The following is a 19,672-nucleotide window of genomic DNA, read 5'->3' as shown; positions in this document are numbered from 1 at the left end:
CATGTGAAGATGTGTCTACTTCCCCTTCACCTTCCGCCATGATTGTAAGTTTTCTGAGGCCTCCTCGGAAGCAGAAGCCTGTAGGAGCCCACAGAACCATGGGCCAATTAAACCTCTTTCCTTTATAAATTACCCAGTCTCAGGTATGTCTTTATAGCAGTGCAAGAACAGACTAATACAGATATTATAAGGCAAGGTATGTGGGAAGAAGCATGGAGATCCCATGTCCTTCCTGGATGTACCACCCTGTGGTAATCTTCATGTGTTCAGTTATCAGAAAGCTCCCCCAAATCCTGTCTTCTTGCACCTTTTACGGTGACTTCATAGGATAGGCATGATTGACAACCATGTAGAAATGTGACTGAACTTAAAAGGTATGATCTAAATGCAGCAAGTCCTGTCTTTACAGATTCTTCTTGGCCTCTCTGTGCAGTGTTTCTTACTCCCAAGTTTGGGGCAGGACCCTGTCTTAAATGAGGGTCTTATCATCTACAAGTAAATACAGTCCTAAGATTCTGCTTCATTACAACAAAAAAAAAATGGTAACAAGGGATATGGGAGTTATAAGCCAAAAACCATGGACAAATATATATATTTGTCCTCCAGAACTTCTCTTGAACTGGGTTTAAGTTGGGGTTCCCATGACCCCCTCTTTGGGTTTGATTAATTTGCTAGAGTAGCTCACAAAACTCATGGAAACACTTACTTAAATTTACCAATCTATTTATATATAAACATATATATAAATAATATCATATTACCCCAGGTAGACAAGCTATTATCAAAAAGGCAAAAAATAAGAATTCCTGGTAAGTATGCAGAGAAACGAGAACTCTTGAACACTATTAGCACCAATTAAACTACTACATTATGGACAATGGTATGTAGGTTTCTCCAAAAACTAAAAATACCATTTGATAAAGCAATCTCACTACTGGGTATTTATCAAAGAAAAAGAAATCAGTGTGTCAAAGGGATACCTGTACCTCCATGTTTATTGCAGCACTATTTACAATAGCAAAGATATGGAATCAATCTAAATGTCCATCAGGGGATGAATGAATAAAGAAAATGTGGTATATATTCACAATGGAAGACTATTCAACCATTAAAATAATGAAATCCTGTCATTTGTGGCAACAAAGATGAGCCTGGAGGACATTATGTTAAGTGAAATAAGAAAGGCACAAAAAGATAAATACCATGTGTTCTCACTCAAGTATGGGAGCTAAAAAATATAGCTCATCGAAATATTATGAGCTATATTTATTATTATAGTATTATTATCCTCTGTTATCATTAGGGAATGAAAAGGGTGGCAGGAGAAGAAGATAGGAAGAGACTAGTTAACATATACAAAGTTACAGCTACATGGGAGGAATAAGTTCTAGTGTTATTTAACACTCTAGAGTGAATATGGTTAACAATAATTTAGTGTATATTTTCAAAAAGCTAGAAGAGAGAATATCGAATGTTCACAACTCAAACAAATGATCAATATTCTAAGTGATGGATATGATAATTGCCCTGATTTGATCCTTACACATTGTATGCACTGTATGCCATAAATATACAAAATTATTACATGTCAACTAAAAATAAAAGGAAAAAAATTTAGGGTGAGATGAGTAGATATATGGCACTTTTAGCTAATTAATACCTAGACTTCTTTAAAGAGCTTCCTTGCTATTCCCAGGGAAAGCTTCAAGTAGACTTTTCTTTCTTACCTAGTTTGCTAATAGTTTTCAAACTTCAGTTACATACAATTTACTTAGGAATGATTACAGAAAATACATAATCCAATGACTTTCATTTCAAAGGTCTGGGGTTAGGGCCAAGAATCAGCAGTTTTAACAAATATTCCAAGTTAGTGTACCACACTTTGAGAAACATCACTGTACAATGAACTAATAATATAAACTTCCTGTATTGACAAGAGGCTCTTGCCCTTATGAAAGTTGGAAAAAATAGGATAATAGTATATTTTTTAGACCCGCATTCTCTGTATTGTGATTTTTTTCAAAGACGTGTTTGCCCTAGGGGTCTGAAGAATATTTTAACTCCTTTGTTGTTCTATTCACTGGTGTTTACTGATGTGTACTCCTAAAGGAAATGTTTTTAAAATGTACAGAAACACAACTACACACAGATACGATCTATATTTTAAAGTAAGACTTGGTTTTAGACCTTTCTCAGATGTGTTTAGGGAGTTCAGTTCATATCCAGTTCTAAAAGCATCAACCCTCAGTGGACACCAGCGTTGTAGTCAGCCAAGTTGAAATCATTGTACAAGGACATTATTTTCAGCAAGTTCCAGACTTCATTCAAAAGAGAAAAAAATGTTTCTTATACTTTGTCTTCAAAAACAGTAGCTGCTGTAACTTCGAAGGGGAAAAAATCACTGGAACCAGAAGTATTGATATCTGATTTAAAATGCAAAAAACAAAAAAGGAATACAAGAGAAAAGGAGCAAAATATGTTCAGTGTGCCAAATGCAAGCATAGTAATAATCTGTAAGTGTTTAGAAGATATAATGACTATTTCCTTAGGAGGAAGAGTCATCATTTAGTTGAGTGCAGGGTGCTAGGACAAGGAGAAACGGGTCCTGATTTCTGTGTAATTTTCTATCAAACTCAAAGTTGCTGATTACATAGTTTCAGCCATTTTTGAAAAATGTGTTTTGGCACACACAAGTAAAGCTCTTAACTAATCCAGGACTGCTGATGTGAATGCAGCAAGAATTTATTTACAATTAGGCCTAACAGTCCCAAAGGTAAAGCCATTTTTTAAAGTCTTTAGGAAACTTACCTCTGCAAAAATTCTACTTTCCCCTCCCTGAAGGGTGTCAACTTGGGATAGGTGAATCAAATAATAAATTTGCTGAGTAGCACAAATATTAGCGAAGACTTTGCAGCTCTCATGATTTCTGCTACCTTTTAAAAGCTTACAAGTTCTATGCTTCCCTTTCAGTAAGCTATGTTAACCAAGAAACCCAGGAAAACATAAACGTTTGCTGGTATGAAAGATAATTTATAATTCCAGAGTAAAAAATGCTATTTATCTACTGTCATCATCATGCCTCATCTGCATTCATATTTTAATGCTGATTGAAAATATTGCTTGCTTCTTTCATTGTAGTTTCCTCCCCGAGATATATTTTCTCAAAAACGTCACTTCCATACTACTGTATTTCTGAGACTACATCTTTCTACCCTGCCAGGATATTTTTTTTCCTTATTACGTTACCACATTATGTTTCATAAATTTTTTTTTTAAAAACTGATTTTAAGTCGTTTGTAGTGTAGTCAAGTGTTTGTCTAAGGATATTTCCATGCAATGGGAGTTTTTTGAGTTTGGTCTACAGAGCAGAACCATCAGTATCACCTAGAAGAAATGCACAGTCTCAGGATTCATCCCAGATCTGCAGAATAAGAATCTTCATTTTCACAAGATCCCACAGTGATTTATGTATACTTTAAACTCAGAGAAGTAGAAGGTTTTACAAGGTCAGGGGCTGTGGGGAGGAGCCCCCATCTAGCCCAACTCCTCCTAGGATTCTGTGTCTGCCACGCCTTAAAAGATTGTTCTCTACAGATTCAGTGGTGGATCTGCCAGAGATATTTCTCCTGTGTTTTCTTTAGTGGGAAGAGTAGCAGGGTATCATTTAGCACTCTGTCACTCTGTCCATGGCAAGTCCCATAGACAGTAACATTCTGAAGAGAACCAACTAACTCTTCTTTACCATTATATCTCTACCGCTAGAAAGCAGTGACTGGCATATAATAGTTGTTTGCAAATAAAATGCAATTGGAATCCTAGAAGCACCAAAATCATTGGTGAAATATGTAAACATTTCAACAACTTGAAAGAGACGTATGTTCAACATGAAATAACCTACTCTCGTAGTTTCGTTGTTACTGATCAAGACAAAAATATTGTTTTGTAAGATATATAGTCTACTCCAAATCTAAGTCTCAACAAAAGCATAGTACACTTTGGTTAGGTTACTGACTCCAAGCTGCTTACTGACATCATAGAACATGTATTCTAAACTTTTGAGGACTTGTTTAGACCTAATTATATGATAATCAGATGGTGGAAACCCAATAAATGCTGCTGACAGGCTGACAAGATTTACTCACCACTGGCTTGAGTCTTCGTGACTCAGTTCAACCTCAAAGGAAAAGAATTCACGGCCTTTACCATCCACTCTGTAGCTGGGCAGCCTTTCACCAATGCAGAGAACTAATTGCTTCTTTGTCTTTGGCTTTCATATCGTTTATTACTGGCATGATGTTCCAGTACCCAAGAAGCACAAATCGTGATCCCCGAAGCTGCTTTAACCTTTTCAAACTGTAACAACTTGATTGTATGCTTCATTACACTCCTCAGGATGACAGTCTGAAACAGAGAAGTCCATCAGCATCCTTCATTAGTACCTTCTCCCACTTCCCAAGATAGCAAATGTCCTGCAAGTACAGGCAGAAACTTCAGCATCCATCCCTCAGTATTTTAGTGTTTCCCATTCCTGGGCACATTTCCTAACTATTAAATCATGTGTGTGCTTTGAAAACCATAAGCTCAATGAGCTTTGCCCACCTCAGCTTGCCCCAGGGCATTTAAAACTTCACTAGAAAATTCCTCTCTATGGGGGTTTTCTATCACAAAGCAAGAACATTAGCAAAAACTCAAAAGCTCACAAAACTGAGATAAGGTATATAGAAATGAAAACAATTCTAAAAGGGCTGGAAAGGTTTACTGAAATTATAATTACCATCATATTTTATATAGGATATGAAGTTCCTGCTAATCTGATCCTTGCCTTGCACACTCACCACCAGTGGTCCCCGTATCCCAGCCCATGCACTGCATCCCCTGCCAGCTATGCATCCTTACAAAGACACACTATAACTGTTTACACTTGGGTCTTCCACTCTACTGGGTAAATGTCTACTCTTCTGTGACAGCCTTGCTCAAATAACTTCTATCAATGCTACTTAAAGCACAGGTCATTTTCTATCCTGCAAGCAATGTATAAATTTACATAAACCCTAGTTTAGTGCATTTCACATTTATTATAATCATTTACATATGTCCCTACCCTAGAATGCAGGATATTTTCACATTCTAGTGAGAATAGTAGTAGGGTGCCATTTAGCACTCTGTCACTCCGTCCAGGGCAAGCCACATAGACAGTAACATCCTAATAAGAAACAACTATATCTTCTCTACCATTATATCTCCACTACCAGAAAGCAGTGACTGGCATGTAACAGGTGTTCACAAATAAGATGCAAATGGAATCCTAGAAGTATTTAGTTAGTTAGCACTACATATTCATTGCCCATTTAAGTAAGTACTTGACACTGAATAAACAAGAAAACAAAAAAATCACTAGGTTATGCCTAAAATTAGAGACATTTTAGGAAACATTTAAGACCCACTAACATGCCTTCATAATTAGAAAACATTCTACTAATAACATAAGTGTAAAAATGTTTCCTGTAATAAAAGCGTAATAACACAAACATATGAAACCATTAGGTCACTCACCTTTGAGAAGTTTAAAAATAAAGCTACAGAAATTGCTGCTACTTGGCAGGAGTAAATGAATTCTGTTTCTCTAAACTAGAAGCAATAATCCTATTAATTTGAATGACTGAGAGGCATCTCAGTCTTTACATAAGCCAATTTCATCGTATAGTCCCATAATCATATTACTTTTCTGAAAATGTTGCTTAAATACTAATATGAGAGCATCCCAAAGCAAACCAAAAATGATATAATTTTATTATATTTTCAAGTTAGCGATGCAGTAAAAAAAAAATTTTTTTAAGAAATAAAATTAGGGGCTGGGCGCAGTGGCTCACACCTGTAATCCCAGCACTTTAGGAGGCTGAGGCGGGCGGATCACGAGGTCACGAGATCGAGACCATCCTGGCCAACATGACAAAACCCCATCTTTACTAAAAATACAAAAATTAGCTGGGCATGGTGGCATGTGCCTGTAGTCCCAGCTACTCAGGAGGCTGAGGCAGGAGAATCGCTTAAACCCAGGAGGCAGAGGTTGCAGTGAGCTGAGATTATGCCACTGCCCTCCAGCTTGGGCAACAGAGCGAGACTCTGTCTCAAACAAAAAAGAAAGAAAGAAAGGAAGGAAGGAAGGAAGGAAGGAAGGAAGGAAGGAAGGAAGGAAGGAAGGAAAGAAAGAAAAAAGGAAAGAAAGAGGGAGGGAGGGAGGGAGGGATGGGAGGGAGGGAGGGAGAGAAGGAAGGAAGGAAGGAAGGAAGGAAGGAAGGAAGGAAGGAAGGAAGGAAGGAAGGAAGGAAGGAAGGAAGGAAAGAAAGAAAATTCGGGTCTAGAAAAATACCTTCAGTGGGCCAGGACCAAGATGGCTGACTAGAAGCAGTGGCGATCAGAGGATCCCATAGAAAATAACCGTAATAGCTGTGAATCCTGTACCGCAACTGAGGTATCTAGGTTCTCTCATCAGAACTGACTAGGCAGCTGGCATGATCCACGGAGAGGGAGGAAGAGCAGTGTGATTCAGTGGCCCAGCTGAGAGTCACATGGAGCAGAAGAGCCTCCACCCCTTAGCCAAGGGAGGTGGTGAATAAGCATGCTACCCAGCCAGGGAAACCTTGCTTTTTCCATGAAACCATGCAACCCATAGATCCGAAGATCCCACTCATGAATTCATGCAACTGAGGCCTAGGGTCCCAAACTTGGAGGCATGCGATTCTCAATGGCCTCTCAGCTAGAATCTGCTTAAGCAAGCTGAGTTTTCTGGGGGAGGGGAGATCAGCACCACAGCTGTGGCTGCCTGATATCTAAGCCTTTTAAGTTCCTCCTGGGAGGTGCAGCAGCCAGCACTGCGACTCATAACTGCCTAACACGCTAAGCTCCCTGGGTGGGGGAAGGACAGCATCCATCTCTATAGATCCAATCTATGCTTTTCCCCTGCTGGAGCCAGAGAGACTGGACAGCTTGGTTCCAAGAGTGTGCCCCACAGCCCAACATACCAGCTGTGGCAGACTGCAGCCAGAGCACTTCTTTAGGCCTGACCCTGACTCATCCTTCCTCACTGGGCAGGACCTCCCTGCAGGAAGGCCAACAACTCTAGCCAGAGGCTCAGGGACAGAACCCTGAGCTCCCTGGGCCTGAGCCCCTAGTGGGAAGGGTGACCACAGTCTCTGTGGACCAGCAGATTTATCCTTTCCTCCTGGTAGTTCTGAGGAATCAAGGCAGCCCAGATGAGTGGGTATCCCCCCAGCGAAGCACACCACCTCCATCAAGGCACAGTCAAAGTGCTTTGTTAAATGGGTCCTGTTCCCCATGCCACCCAAATAGGTGAGACCCTTCAACAAGGGTTTTCAGACACCCTATACAGAAGTGATCCTACTGGCATCAGGTTTGTCCCCCTGGAGGTCAGAGATCCCAGAAGAAGAAGAAGACACCCATCTTTGTTATTCTCCAATCTCTTTGAGTGACATCTCCAGGCACGAGAGCAAACCAGAAGAATAGAGCCTGAATTGAACCCCAATCAAACTGCAGCAGCCCTACAGAAGAGGGACCTGATCATTGAAAGAAAAACAAACAAATAGAAAGCAATAACAATAGCATCAACAACAACAAAAAAGTCCCACAAAAACCCCATCCAAGGGTGAGCAGCCTCAAAGATCAAACCTAGACAAACTCATGAAGATGAGAAAGAATCAATGAAAATATGCTGAAAACCCACAAGGCCAGAGTGTCTCTTCTCCTCCAAATGATCGCAATGTCTCTCCAGCAAGGGTGCAGAGCTGGACAGAGGATGAGATGGACAAATTGACAGAAGTAGGCTTCAGGTAATGGGGGAAAAAGAACTCCGCTTAGCTAAAGGAAAATGTTGTAACCCAATGCAAAGAAGCTAAGAACCTTGATAAAAGATTAGAGGAGCTGCTAACTAGAATAACCAGTTTAGAGAGGATCATAAATGACCTGATGGAGCTGAAAAACACAGCACAAGAACTTCATGAAGCATATACAAGTATCAGTAGCCAAATCAACCAAGTGAAAGAAAGGATATCAGAGTTTAAAGATCACCTTGCTGAAATAAGGCATGCAGACAAGATTAGAGAAAAAATAATGAAACAGAATGAACAAAGCCTCCAAGAAATATGGGACTACATAAAAAGACCAAACTCACAATTGATTGCAGTACATGAAGGAGACAGGGATAATAGAAACAAGCTGGAAAACACACTTCAGGATGTTGTCCAGGAGCATTTCCCCAACCTAGCAAGACAAGACAACATGCAAATTCAGGAAACATAGGGAACACCACTAAGATACCGCATGAGAACGTCAACCCCAAGACACATAATTTTCAGATTCTCAAAGGTTGAAATGAAGGAAAAATGTTAAAAGCAGCCAGAGAGAAAAGCCAGGTCACCTACAAGGGAAGCCCATCAGACTAACAGTAGACCTCTCAGCAGAAACCCTGCACACCAGAAAAAAAGGGCCAATATTCAACATTCCTAAAGAAAAGAATTTTCAACCCACAATTTCATATCCAGCCAAACTAAGCTTCATAAACAAAGGAGAAATAAAATCCTTTACAGACAAGCAAATACTGAGGGAACTCATCACCACCATGCCTACATCGAAAGAGCTCCTGAAGGAAGCACTAAATATGGAAAGAAAAAAACAGCAGCAACCACTGCAAAAGCCACACCAAAATATAAAGATTAATGATATTATGAAGAAACTGCATCAACTGGTGCGCAAAATAACCAGACAGCATCATGATGACAGGATCAAATTTATATATAACAATATTAAACTTAAATGTGAATGGGCTATATGTCCCAATTAAAAGACACAGGCTGGCAAATTGGATAAAGAGTTAAGACCTATTGATGTGCTGTATTCAGGAGACCCATCTCACATGCGAAGACACACATAGGCTCAAAATAAAGGGATGGAGGAAAATTTACCAAGCAAATAGAAAAACAAAGAAAAAAAAAGCAGGGGTTGCAATCCTAATCTTTGATAAAACAGACTTTAAACCAACAAACAGCAAAAAAGACAAAGAAGGGCATTACATAATGGTAAAGGGATCAATGCAACAAGAAGAGCTAACTATTCTAAATATATATGTACCCAATACAGGAGCACCCAGATTCATAAAACAAGTTCTTAGCGACCTATAAAGAGATTTAGACTCCCACACAATAATAGTGGGAGACTTTAACATCCTACTGTCAATATTAGACAGATCAACAAAACAGAAAATTAACAAGGATATTCAGGACTTGAACTCAGCTCTGGATCAAGTGAACCTAATAGATGTCTACAGAACTCTGCACCACAAATCAACAGAATATACTTTCTTCTCAGTGCCACATGTCACTTATTCTAAAATTGACCACATAATTGGAAGTAAAACACTGCTCAGCAAAAGCAAAAGAACTGAAATCATAACAGTCTCACAGACCACAGTGCAATCAAATTAGAACTGAAGATTAAGAAACTCACTCAAAACCACACAATTACATGAAAATTGAACAAACCGCTCCTGAATGACTCCTAGGTAAATAATGACATTAAGGCAGAAATCAAGTTCTTTGAAATCAATGAGAACAAAGAGACAATGTACCAGTATATCTGAGACACAGCTAAAGCAGTGTTAAGAGGGAAATTTATAGCACCAAATGCCCACATCAGAATGCCAGAAAGATCTCAAATTGACACCCTAACATTGCAATTAAAGGACTTAGAGAAGCAAGAGCAAACTAATCCAAAAGCTAGCAGAAGACAAGAAATAACTAAGATCAGAGCAGAATTGGAGGAGATAGAGACACGAAAAAGCCTCCAAAAAAAAAAAAAATCAATGAATGCAGGAGCTCGGTTTTTGAAAAAATTAACAAAATAGGCCACTAGCTAGAGTAATAAAAAAAGAGAGTAAAATAAAATAGACACAATAAAAAATGATAAAAAGGAATACCACCACTGACACCACAGAAATACAAACTACCATTGGAAAATACTATAAACACCTCTACACAAATAAACTAGAAAATTGAGAAGAAAAGTATAAATTCTTGGACACACACACCCTCCCAACACTAAACCAGGAAGAAGTTGAATCCCTAAATAGACCAATAACAAGTTTTGAAATTGAGGCAGTAATGAATAGCCTATCAATCAAAAAAAAAAAAAAATACCTAGGACCAGACAGATTCACAGCCAAATTCTACCAGAGGTACAAACAGGAATGGTACCATTCCTTCTGAAACTATTCCAAACAGTCGAAAAGGAGGGCCTCTTCTCTAACTCATTTTATGTAGTCAGCATCATCCTGATATCAGAACCTGGCAGAGAAACAACAACAACAAAAAACTTCAGGCCAATATCCCTGATGAACATTGATACAAAAATCCTCAATAAAATACTGGCAAACAGAAACCAGCACCACATCAAAAAACATCCACCATGATCAAGCTGGCTTCATCCCTGGGATGCAACGCTGGTTCAACATATGCAAATCAATAAATGTAACCCATCACATAAACAGAAAAAAAGACAAAAACCACATGATTATCTCAATAGATGCAGAAAAGGCCTGTAATCAAATTCAACATCCCTTCATGTTAAAAACTCTCAGTAAACTAGATATTGATGGACTATATCTCAAAATAATAAGAGCTATTTATGACAAACCCATAGCTAATATCATACTGAATGGGCAAAAGCTGGAAGCATTCCCTTTGAAAACCAGTACAAGACAAGGATGACCTCTCTCACTACTCCTATTAAACATAGTATTGGAAGTTCTGGCCAGGGTAATCAGGCCAGAGAAAGAAAGAAAGCATATTCAAATAGGAAGAGAGAAAGTCAAATTGTCTCTGTTTGCAGACAATATGATTCTAAAGTTAGAAAACCTCATCATCTCAGCCCAAAAACTCCTTAAGATGATAAGCAACTTCAGCAAAGTCTCAGGATACAAAATCAATGTGCAAAAATCACAAACATTTCTTTCTTTCTTTCTTTCTTTTTTCTTTTTTTTTTTTTTTTTTGAGACAGAGTCTCACTCTGTCACCCAGGCTGGAGAGCAGTGGCGTGATCTCGACTCACTGCAAGTTCTGCCTCCTGGGTTCAAATCATTCTTCTGCCTCAGCCTCCTGAGTAGCTGGGACTACAGGTGCATGCCACCACACCTGGCTAAGTTTTTTGTTTGTTTGTTTGTTTGTTTTTAATAAAGACAGGTTTCACCATACTGACCAGGCTGGTCTCGAACTCCTAACCTCATGATCTGCCCACCTCAGCCTCCCAAAATGCTGGGATTACAGGAGTGAGCCACTGCACCCAGGCAAAAATCACAAACATTTCTTTACCCCAGCAATAGACAAGCAGAGAGCCAAATCATGAATAAACTCCCATTCACAATTGCTACAAAGAGAATAAAATACTTAGGAATACAACTTACAAGGGATGTGAAGGACCTCTTCAAGGAGAACTACAAACTACAGCTCAAGGAAATAAGAGAGGATACAAATAGAAAAACATTCCATCCTCATGGATAGGAAGAATCAATATCATGAGAATGGCCATACTGTCCAAAGTAAATTATACGTTCAATGCGATTCACATCAAACTACCATTGACATTCTTCACAGAATTAGAAAAAACTACTTTAAATTTCATATGGAATCAAAGAAGACCCCACATAGCCAAGACAATCCTAAGCAAAAAGAACAAAGCTGGAGGCATCACACTACCTGACTTTAAACTATACTACAAGGCTACAGTAACCAAAACAGACATATAGAACATGGTACTGTACCAAAACAGACATATAGAACATGGTACTGTACCAAAACAGACATATAGAACAAGGGAACAGAACAGAGACCTCAGAAATAACACCACACATCTACAATCATCTGATCTCCAATAACCCTGACAAAAAACAAGCAATGGGGAAACACTCTCCTGTTACATAAATCATGCTGGGAAAACTGGCTAGCCATATGCAGAAAATTGAAACTGGAACCTTGCCTTACACCTTATACAAAAATTAAATCCAGATGGATTAAAGACTTAAATGTAAAACCCAAAACCACAAACACCCTAGAAGAAACACTAGGCAATACCATTCAGTACATAGGTGTGGGAAAAGGCTTCATAACAGAAACACCAAAAGCAATTGCAACAAAATCCAAAATTGACAAATGGCATCTAATTAAACTAAAGAGCTTTTGCACAGACAAAAAAAAAAAAATTATCATCGGAGTGAACAGGCAACCTACAGAATGGGAGAAAATATTTGCAATCTGCCCTTCTGACAAAGGTCTAATATCCAGAATTTACAAAGAACTTAAACAAATTTATAAGAAAAAAACAAACAAATGCATCAAAAAGTTGGTAAAGGATATGAACAGACACTTCTCAAAAGAAGACATTTACGTGGCCAACAAGCATCAAAAAGTTGGTAAAGGATATGAACAGACACTTCTCAAAAGAAGACATTTACGTGGCCAACAAACATATGAGAAAAGCTCAACATCACTGATCATAAGAGAAATGCAAATCAAAACCAAAATGAGATACCACCTTACGTCAGTTAAAATGATGATTATTAAAAAGTCAAGAAAAAATAGATGCTGGAGAGGCTGTGGAGAAGTAGGAACACTTTGGGATCAAGAACCAGAAATACCATTTGACCCAGCAATCCCATTACTGCGTATATACTCAAAGGAACATAAATAATTCTACTATAAAGACACATGCACACATATGTTTATTGCAGCACTATTTACAATACCAAAGTCAAGGAATCACCCCAAATGCCCATCAATGATTGACTGGATAAAGAAAATGTGGTACATATACACCATGAAATACTATGCAGCCATAAAAAGGAATGAAACCATGTCCTTTGCAGGGACGTGGATGAAGCTAGAAATCATCATCCTCAACAAACTAACACAGGAACAGAAAACACCACATGTTCTCACTCATACGTGGGAGTTGAACAGTGAGAACACATGGAAACAGAGAGGGGAACAACACACATGAAGGGCCGTTAAGGGGTGGGGGGAAAGGGGAGGGAACTTAGACAATGAGTCAATAGGTGCAGCAAACCACCATGGCACATGTATATCTATGTAAAAAAATCTGCAGGTTCTGCACATGTATCCCAAAACTTGAAATAAATAAATCATTTAAAAAATCTTAAAAGAAAGAAAGAAAAATACCTTGAGGAGATAAATGTCACCTTTAAAAATAACCATTCTCCTAATTATTTTCCAACACTTCCTATGAGAAAAACATGTGCTGTGTTATCTAACTATGAGTTTTGAGTACTTAGGATCTTCTTCACAAAGTCACAGTGCATGACAGGGTGAATATTTTCAGCCTAAGAAATAGGTAGAATGTCCTTTGCCAAATAGGAATAAAGAAAAGTGGAGGAAAAATTTATTCCCATTTATGTGCTTTACTTTCTAATTAACAGCCACAATAGCATCAAAGAAAAACTCTCTTTTTTAGGGGAAAAATGCGATTCTGGAAAATTTGAAATTGTCTCTGGCAAAAGCATGATGAGAGGGACAAAACATAGGATGCCAAGTTTCTGGCCATTCTCATTTCTCTTATATGACACCTAAGAAACCCAGTCGAATTCTCTATCCTTATGTATGAAGTTCTTTCCTTTATTTTATGGCACATATAACTAGTGTATACAATTGTTTCCTCATAACACATGTTATTTATACACTAGGCTACTGTCATCTTCTAGAAGTGGAAATGTATAGGGCTCAAATATATAGGCTCTGTATCCCTACTCTCCCATTTAGTAAATTTAGATAAGTGGTTTCATCTCTCTAGGCTTCACTTTTCTTTTATGTAAAATAGAGCTTATAAAAATACATATTTCAAAAGTTTCAAGACAAAAGTTTTCACATTTTAACATTTCTGAAATCAGGATGTTCCTTACAATTGCGATCAGGCTAACCTGAGGTTGGGTTTTGCCCAAGAGGATTTTATCATGCTCCTGCCCAGAATTTTCTACCCTTCCTGAATCCAGTGCAAAGATTGAGTCATGCAAGTGCTCTTGCTTTACCCTTCTGGGTGATGGATTTATTTTCATTTACCCTTATCCTGAAGGTACAGATAGCCCTTTGTTGTCCTGGATTTATAGAAAGTTCTCCTATCTTAAATGATGTTTCTTTCTTTATATTGTATAAAATAACAGTGCATCTTACAATTGAAGACTCTTAGGTGTGAATAACTCTCTCAGAGGGTAGATGTGAGGAGTAAATAAGATCATGCATGAAAGAGCCGATAGCAGTGCATGCCACATGACAAGCACTCAACAAGTGCTATCATTTCTTACTATCAATATCTAGTTGTCGCTACACAGAGAAACACATTAGTTACTTAATTCTCTTAAACTATGTACAAAATGCAAGCCTCAAAATGAACCAATAATGCCTTTTAAAATAGACCAACTAAAGCAGTGCCCCTGTGAAATCCAGGGTAGCCATCACCTGTGGCTAGCGATGGCCTCCACAGGGCAAGACTCAAACTCAAGTCTATTTTCCAGAAATGATCTTGCCAAATGTTTCAAATCCCCTCTGCTGGTTAAGACAGGCTTTACAGAAAGTGTTCCCGTTTTTGTTAATGGAAAGAGGGATTTAATCTTGCAGAGTTCCTCCTTAACATGCTCAAAATGGACTCCCCGGAGTTCTACAGATGCTGCATCAGCAGGGCAGGCGGGCTGGCTGGCAAAGACGCAATTCTCCTGGTATCCCAAAGACTAACTCGAAGGTCATGCTACTTTGCTAATTCAGTAAAATGTAATTACACTGCAAAAAGCTGGTTATTTTTTGTTCCTCTTATTGATGTACAAAGTTCTTGCAATTTAAATTGCTTAAACACCAGGATGCTCACATACATACATATTCAGCGGCAGTGCATCTGCATCTATTCAAAGAGCTCTAGATTTGGGCTTGAGAAGGAACGAGTCAATATACACCATCTACAGCCAATGGCAATAATTTATCTTCCTTTTCTGGGTCCAAGCCCTTTTCCTCTGCCACTCAAGCATGCAGGAAGCAGCCTAGTGATGGCAGATTATGTATTACTTTCAGAGCTGCTTCATTGCACAACTCCAAGGGGTGCTATTCACATCACAGTCAGTGTGAACAGTGCCTCCTGGAGTTACACAGGCACTATTTGTGAGGCCATAAATGACAGCTCTGGTACTAGTAATTGGAGCTAAGGCAGGATCATATGGATTCTTTATAAACTAAAATATGCATTGAGGTTATTTGATAGTGTCCTGACTAATAAAATATCATACCTTAAAAACAAACAAATAAATAAGCAAATAAATAACTTGAAACTACAGTAACCATGGTTTTAGAATTACTATCTTTATGAAAGTGTATTACTTATCTATACAGTAAATAATCTAAAGGAGAACCTGTATAAGGCTTCCAGTGTTTAAAACAAACCAGCTTTTTTGTTTATAAGCATCAACCTGATATGGGTGTAAGTGGTACAAAACACCAGAGGATTCATCCAGCCTCCAGTTTATACCTCTGAGTTCTCTCTCTTTTCAAAGGCCTCCACAGAAGATCTTCACCTTCTATAGTTACTCATCTGAATGTCACTCCTCTTAAGGTCACAATTTCTTCCTGTTGTATAATAAAATCCATTCTTTTAACACTAAAGGCACTTTCTGAAGGTAAATCTTGAAGGAAGATAAAGACAGTTCTTGTTAGTATAAAGTAGTTCACACTTCCAAATTTTAAGTCCTTGTTAAAGAAATCTGATATTGTGCCATACCTCCTGCCCCAAATAAGTTTCCCAGACTACTGTTTGGCAATATGTTCTCTAAAACTCCTAAATCATAGTTGGCCTTTTCTGAGTAACAATAAACTAAATGCTCAAATATAATGAAATGTTATCCATCAAGCATTTCTTTCACCAGGTTATTTGATATTCTATGATTCTTTTTTAATTAAACAGCCTGTAATGTCCCCCAACAATCCTGGATTTGAGATGAATGAAAAAGAAAGTCTGTACTTCCTAGTTTACCTTCTCTAATATTAAACTTCAGAGAATGGAGTGGGTACACTCCTTCCTTTTTGGCAGAACAAGTAGGCACCCACGCCACAGTAGGAATAGCTCCCAGGGCCCAAGGGTGTCACAGCACAAGCAAGATGAAAGATTGTTCCCATGAGGGGCAGCCTGTATGAAACATCGGAGCTATAGCAGTGGGAGGAGCAGCCCTCAACGTGGAGTCAGAGCCTGATAAGTATGTAATATGCAGTGTCGGAGTCCTCACAAGGGCAGGAGGGCATCCACAGGGGTGGCCTGGTATAAGGTATCAGGAGGGTATGAGTAGGATAATAAGGGTTTTCAGCTGATGGAGGAAAGAGGAAGTGGTATTGAGGTATCGGAGCCTACCCAGGGTGAAGGTGAAGGAAATGGCAGTGGAGATGGGAAACTGGTTACATACAAAGGATAATCAAATATGTAAATAACTAGATAAGGATGATGGGTTCCAGGTTTCTCATTATTGGAGAAGTGAGTTTCAAATATGGAAAAGAAGAAAACTAGAATGATCTTTGTAATGTTGAGTGAGAACTGGTGGTATCCATGTGAACCCATGTTTTTCAATATATGTAGAGAAAAAAGAAATAAATATAATGTAAATATGCATTTGAATATGTGGGAGGGGGTCAATGAGATGGTATCTGTGAATATATATTATATACAATACATATATACACACACATACACATACACATATACATACATATACACATTCCGTAAGGCTGGGAGGTATATGCCAACAGCAACAGTATGCCTGTTGCTCAGACCTGGGTCCCTGAATACCATTCTTTACCAAAAAAAAAAAAAAAAAAAAAAACACAAAAAACTGGAACCATTTGGAGACCTGTCTGAATATAGGACTGGGGCAATGTACCTGACAAACATGTCTAACCTATATCATGAGAAAATATCAAACAAACTGAGACTGAAGGACATTCTATAAAATAAATGGCCTGCAATCTTCAAAAATATCGAGGTCATGAAAGTCAAGGAAAGTCTGAGAAACTCTTCTAGACTGAGAGAGACTAAAGAGATATGACAACCAGATAAAACACATAATTCTGAACTAGATGATTCTCTATAAAGGATATTATTGAGGCAATTGACAAAACTTGAATGGAGTCAGAAGATTAAATAGTGGCAATGTATCAATATTAATTTTCTCTATTTGATGCTTATGCTATGTTTATGTAGGACAGTCTTTGTGGGAAACAATATACTAAACATTAACACTGTATCTATGTTAAGTTTCCTGAATTTGACCTTTGTACTGCAATTATAAAAGAGATTATCTTTGTTCTAAGGAGATGAATACTGCAATTATAAAAGAGATTATCTTTGTTCTAAGGAGATGCATACCGACATGTTTTGAGGTGAAGTGTTATGATGTATACAGTTTAATCTCAAATGTTTAAAAAAAAGGTATTTATAATAGTAAAGCATACACACTCACATATATAACATGTGTGTGCGTGGAGAGAGAAAGGGAGAGTGAGAGCACAAATTTGCCAGTGTGAACAATTAACGAGCCTAGATGAAGAATATGTACAGATTCCTTTTGCTCTTTTGGAACTCTTTTAGGATTGAAATTTTTTTCAAAATAAAAATTTCAACAATAAAATAGCAAAGCAAACTGAAAATCACTTCGATCATGCTTCCCAATCTTAGTGGCATCTGAATTCCCAGGGGTGCTTTGTATAAACTAAAGATTCCTGGCATACACCCCACATTTACAAATCAAAATCTCTGAGAATTCTGACTAGAAAGTTTTCAAAGTTTCTCAGGGGTCTGAATACATCTCATCTACTGACCAGCATTTGGGAGCCACTAATCTGTCTCCCTCATTTTACAAATGAAGAAACTGAGACCCCAGGAGTCTATGGAACTTGCTTAAGGCCACATTGATAGGTAATGACAGACAGATCAGAATCTAGGTCTCCTAACTCCCAGCCCACGTTTCTTTGATCACAATTCATAAAGGGATGCCCTGCAGTAGGATTGCTTTTAAAAATGTATATATATTGCTCTTTATAGTTTTCTCAACTTAAAATGTTGTTGAGTTCAACGCCGAATCTTCCTAGAGAGCTCTGCAATGCAATTGTGACTATCCTCAGAGCACAGAGCTAAGTTGGAGACCTCATCTTGGAAAATATATAAACTGGTTTTTAACCATCTTTTTCAAGTCAAAACGTCAAGCCTTTTAATATTTGCTAGTTAATGGGTTTCATCCCTAAAGGAAATAAAAGCAGTTGGAAGAAAGAAGTGGGGCAAGCAAGTAAAGAGCCTATGTTGATGAAGATAATCTCTGATGAAGACTCCACTAGCTTGACTGAAGCATTACTCTTTCCGTCTCTCTAGAATGCAGAAGCAATTCTGTCAAAGAAACTATGCATTTGCACTGGAATCTTGTGGTAAAATATCTGTGTATTTCCTAGCAAGCATCTCTTCTCATGAGAAACAGGGAAAGGAAAAATTACATCAGTTTATTCTTTTGATTCCCTCTGCTGAGCCAGTTCCTGCTTCAGTGAGAGAAATCTTATAATCAGATTTGTGCAAGTATTTCTGTCCAGACTTGCTGAGCTTTGTCAGCATAAAATGTTCACAAACTGCTAACATACAGTAGCATTTTTTCTGTCGATTTGTACAGTATCATTTAATTTCACTTTTTTCCACCTATAGACCACATATTTTATTCCCAAGCAGAGAAAAGGAAAAGCTACTCACCTAGGAAACCCACTATCCTCTCATCACATAAGAATCTGGAGACCAGAGAATGCAGTTAACATGAGTGGAGTTAAAGAAATCAAGCCCCACTTCCTGACAGTTGAGTAAGTGTGGAATTCACAACAGCAAAATATTTCTACTAACTTGGATACACTTAAGGTAACACAGTAAATAGGATTGTCAAGCATTATATTTGAGCCAGAAGTGAGTCCACCAGCTAATTCCACTACCTACTCACTCAGCTACACTATAATCTTGGATTTTCCCCAAAACCATCATAAGTTGGGATATTTGTAGCAGAGGAATGGGGCAATGCCATGCCAATAGTCAGTGATAACCTGTCTTTCCAAGAAAGTACAGGCGGTCCTTGACCTACCATGGTTTGACTTGCAATGGTTTAACTTGGGATATTTTGACTTTATGATGATACTTTCTGCTGTGTACATTAGTAGTCAGTACCTATAATCACTTTGTTTTACACTTTTAGTGCTGTAGTCAACAAGTCACATGAGATATTCAACATTTTATTAGGAAATGGGCTTTGTATTAGATGATTTGCCCAACTGTAAACTAATGCAAGCACATTTAAGGTAGGCTAAGCTAAAGTAAGATATTTGGTAGGTTAGGTGTATTAAATGCATTTTGACTTAACAGTATTTTCAACTTATGATGGGCTGATTGAGATGTAACCCCATGGTAAGTCGAGGAGCATCTATATTATCAATCCAACCAAATATCCTCCTCATTGCTGAGGTCAGAAGTCTGGGACTTCTCTTCCCTCTTATGTAATAAGTCTTAAGGTTTTGTAAGTGTGACTTTTCCTTTTCTCACAGATCTAACC

At 38.2% G+C, this 19,672-nt stretch overlaps 1 protein-coding gene across 10 annotated transcripts in view; it reads right to left on the bottom strand.

The window, feature by feature from the left end:
• LOC105493253 (solute carrier family 7 member 11) overlaps positions 1-19,672 on the bottom strand; it is a 788,950-nt gene that overhangs the window by 384,035 nt on the left and 385,243 nt on the right. For all 10 annotated transcript variants that reach the window (XM_071093030.1, XM_071093026.1, XM_071093035.1 and 7 more), the window contains one exon: positions 4,143-4,401. The gene's annotated coding sequence lies outside the window, so the exon portion shown is untranslated. The remainder of the gene's footprint in view (positions 1-4,142; positions 4,402-19,672) is intronic.

This window comes from Macaca nemestrina, chromosome 3, assembly GCF_043159975.1.
Source record: "Macaca nemestrina isolate mMacNem1 chromosome 3, mMacNem.hap1, whole genome shotgun sequence".
Taxonomy (NCBI): Eukaryota; Metazoa; Chordata; class Mammalia; order Primates; family Cercopithecidae; genus Macaca; species Macaca nemestrina.
This window is presented reverse-complemented; position numbering and strand designations above follow the sequence as displayed.